The sequence below is a fragment of the Cricetulus griseus genome, chromosome 6 (assembly GCF_003668045.3).
Source record: "Cricetulus griseus strain 17A/GY chromosome 6, alternate assembly CriGri-PICRH-1.0, whole genome shotgun sequence".
Lineage (NCBI taxonomy): Eukaryota > Metazoa > Chordata > Mammalia > Rodentia > Cricetidae > Cricetulus > Cricetulus griseus.
Window position 1 is genome coordinate 150,776,644 of NC_048599.1, and position 4,388 is coordinate 150,781,031.

At 44.5% G+C, this 4,388-nt stretch overlaps 1 pseudogene; it reads right to left on the reverse strand.

Moving 5' to 3' along the window:
- Positions 1-398: 398 nt before the first annotated feature.
- Positions 399-1,300, reverse strand: LOC100753845 (annotated as a pseudogene).
- Positions 1,301-4,388: the final 3,088 nt, after the last annotated feature.

Genomic DNA, 4,388 nt, shown 5'->3' on the forward strand with positions numbered 1-4,388 from the left:
ACCAATGAGGTTGTTAATTCAGCAAGTAGGATCTTCTGCAGGAATCAGAGCTTAAGGAATCAATAAAACATCCAAATGACTTAAACACTTAATTCAGTAAGTCAGAAGATATTCTGTTTTGGAGAGTGGGCTGGAATATGAAAAGACAAGGTAATATTACTTCTTTTTTTAAATATCACATTCACTTTAATCACAAATGGACAGCACTTTAGAAATATGTCTGCGTGATTGGTATGTGCTTACATGTAAAGATCCCAGAGAAATCACATCTTACTGCTCAGGAAAGGAAAGTAGTTCTTTGTACAAATATTTTGGAAAAAGGCTTAAAGTTACATAAGGATTAAAAACACAATTTACTACAGTTAGCACATGAAGGAGGCACACTGGGGCAGGTGTTCTCAGGAAGTGTGGGTATTTACCACATGGCCTCTAAGTTCCCAATAGTCAGATTCAATGTCTTTTGAGGAGAGGTGAAGGCATCTATCTGCCCAGTCACTGGCCAACCCTGCCCTGCTTCCTGTAGGCTCATCGCCTTTCTTGTCCCAGTCCTTCCTACTGGCTCCCACCATGAAATCATCTCGCAGAATCTTCCACCCTGGGCCCTCTTCTGACTTCACTTCAGTCTGTCTGGCTTTGGGATTCCTCCCAGCAGAACTGTTCTCCTTTGTACCATCCATTCCTTGAAGAACACTGATGAAATCTTTCTTGGAAACAGTTGACATCAACTTAGCTCGCTTCCTGAAGGAGCCTCCTGCTTCTTTAACCTTTTCACCAGCATTCCTTTGGTGCTTCTGCACAGCATTGAATAACTGCACCACACCCCTTGCCTCTCTGCCCCTTTGTTGTCTTTGACTACATCTGGCTTCACTCTACACATCATTTCCCTCTCCTGCTTCTAATCAAGCTGCTTCCTTTTCTCCAGCCTCTCCTACTTTAGCTTCTCCTTCTCTGCCTCCTTGTTTTTGGTGAGGATTGTGGGTTTACTGCTAGGAGTCTTTTGATTAAGGATTTTAACCATGGCATCTGCCCAGCCAGAAGTAGTCCCAGCACTTGGGTCTGCAGCATCTTCCTTTTCTTCCTCACAGGAGTCAACATTGTCCTCACTGTTGGCTTCTACTGCATCATCCTCCGACAACTGGTCTGGTCCATTTCTGATTCACAGCTTCCTTCTGTCAGAAGAGTGTTTGAGCTCAGCTTCCAGATTTGACATTTCAGCCTTGACTAGCAGTTTCATCTTTTACTTCCTCTTCAGGGGATGCTTCTGCTTTTTCCCCTTCAAGTCTTGAACTGTCATGGCCATCTTTGGTAATATCACTTCTTAATGGAAAAACACTGCATGAAAGGATTATTTTTTCAATCTGACACTCAAATCCATTATACACAGTAGCTATGGTAGAACCGGAAATAGCAAAATGAGACCTCTGAAGAGAATTTAGCAAATGGTTGCAAAATAAGAATGCCGGACCTAGGCCTGAAGCTCAGTGGGAGAGCCCATACAAAGCCTTGGGTCCCTTGGGAGAATTAGTGACTGGCTTGTTTAAAGTCAGGATGTGGCACCTCCGGCATCAGGGAAGGTACATTCATTCACATGAAATGCATACAGTGAAACTATGGGGAATATAGACAAGGCCTGCTTTCAAGAGGCTCCCTTTATAGCATGCAAAGATGGGAGGTGGTTCACAACACACAAAAACAAAGTGAGACAAGCTCGGGTGCCAAAGGAATTAAGGGAGGCCTGTGGCTCTGTGACTAGTTGGTGTGTGGAGCAAAGAAAAGCAGGGTGCATATCCAGAGGCAACCCCTTTCTTCACCCCTGCTAAAGAAAAGCCTTTCCAGCTAGAGGTGGGAGTGGCCAGGCAAGAATGATCGAGGAGGGGATCAAGGAAGAGGGTCAAGGGACTGACTCTAGCTGGGGATGAGGGGAATGGGATAGGGTGACACAAGCCAACAAGGAAGGGATGACACAGGCCACGAAGGAAGGGGTTGGTCAGTCACACTAGAAGTTTAATACAAGTGTAAAGTGCACTATGAGGGTGGTGAGGCAATGATGTGATGAAGGGGGCCTGTGCAGGGCAACTTCTCCCGTCTTCACCCAGCCCATGGCCCTTCCTACTCAAGAGCTTTGTCAGGACCTCCAGCCAGGGAGGGCTAGACAAGACCTTGAGTAAGCCTCTGATCTCTTGAATTCTGGTCTATAAAATGGAACCAACAAATGCCCAGTTTTTGTCTGTCTCTGCTTCCTGATTGTGGACACAATAGGATCAGCTTCATTCAAGCTCCTGCCATCATGACTTATCTACTATGAGGGCCTGTATTCTGGCACTATGAGCCAAAATAAAGTCTGCCTTCTGTAAGTTGTTTTGCTCAGGATATTTTGTCACAGCAACAAGACAAATGATCCAAATGTCACTGAGTATAGAAAAGCTCACTGCTGCTGCTGCTGTCCTGTTGCTATTGGAGGTATTTTTTTGATGATACAAGATTGATACCACCACCTCTCATCTCTTGCTATCTTGAAGGTGGGTGTGATACTTGAGCCAAGGTGTGAATGCAAGCAATTAGATGCCCAGGAGACTTCCCAGGGCTCCTAATAATCCTACAAGTCAGAAACCATTATCCCATTTTGCAGAGGTACCTCAGCTTAGAAAGTAGTGTAGACAGAATTTGAATGCAGGTCTGACAAGTCCCAGCATGCCATTAAACATGACCTCTGTTGTTCCCTAAAACCTGAGTCAGGGATGGCCAGAAGGTTCACAGGTGTCTATCTGCCACCCTCCACTCTGGTGTGCTGTGCCTATCCTCTTTTTTCTTCTTGAGAAGAGTGGGCCCAATGTGGCAAGCATGAGGAGCATGCTAGGAGACTCCCCAGGATGTTAGCACTGAATCATGTGGCTGCTTAACCACAGGCCAGGGAGTAAATGCTGCCCAAGGTGTGCTCTTTTAATAAGAAATCAGAGGGGAGTGCCCACAATTCCTTAATTGTGTATGTTTTTCTCAGGAGAAGTTTAAGGACCCCAGCAGGTACCTGCTTTCTAGACTTCATTTCTATCAACAGAGCTAAGACTTACACACTCAGAGCAGGATGAAACAAAACACCTGCAGGGGTTGGGAGGTGGCTCATGTTTCCTCCTGCTATAAAATGTTACCTTGGGGTAAATAATAATAATGTGTTAACACATCAAGCAAATCTCCTGGGTGTCTTTCTTTTATACCTGGTCTGAAAATAATTTAACAGCTTGTAAGAACTTCTTGACTAAGTCTAGTGAATTTAGCCTTTCTCTCACTACTATTATTCCATATCATTTAATTCAATTGCCAAGCTCTTAAATTGTTGAAATGAGAATGTGTTTTAAGTATTGCTGGGAAGTGTTTATTTCCCCAAATTCCGTTAAGTGAACTCCCTTCAAACTAGGAGTCACTGATTCAGTTAGGACAGGAGGTGGAAACTTCTCCCTCCGGTGGCCTTGCTAGCATACTGTCCTGTGTGGTATTTGTCCTTCCTTTGTCGGATGCCGTGTCCATTGTGTATACGGTTGCTGATAGTGTTACTTACTTTTCTATTGCTGTGATAAACACCATGACCAAAAGCAGTTTATAGAAGAGTTTATTTTTGTCTTGTGGTTCCAGAGGGTTACGAATTCATCATAATGAGGAGACATGGCCATACGTGGCAGGCATGATGGTAAAAGTGGGAAGCTAAGAGATCATTCCTTCGACCACAAACACAAAGTAGAGAGAGGGAACTGGAAATGGGGCAGGCCATCAACTCTCAAAGCCTGCTCCCAGTGACATTCTTCCTCCAGAAAGGTTGCACCTCCCACAGCCTCCCCCAAACAGGGCTACCAACTGAGAACTAAATATTCAAGTATGTGAGCCTATGGGGAAGTTTTTCATTCAAACCACCACAGTGACCAATACTAAAATTTGGTGAAACAGAACAGCTATGTTCAATTCCCTATCTGTAATCTGCTTCTCTGCTATGGGGCTGAGGGAGGGGGAATAGAGGGTGGTATTCACTTTGCAACCGGGTTATTATAAGGCATAGTTAAAAATGATAAGGGAAGTGGGATTTGAGGAAGCCTTTGCTCTCCTGAAAGGAACAGGAGAGTGAATAACAGTATCACCTCTCCCTCATCTTCTTACTTTGGTGTTAATATGACCTCTGAACTACAATGGCATCCTGCGACTACAGGGCAAGGCACATATGAGAAAGAGCCACCATGATAAAGATAGTGGATCAGAGAGGAGCATGTATTGAACAGAGGCACTAGCACTAGCAACCACTGAACTTCTCACTCACAGGAAAAGTAGTATCTACCCTAGCTTTATATGTGCTATGTCATCACCACGTCACTCTCCACACATGAGGACTCTGGGCATTCGTGGAA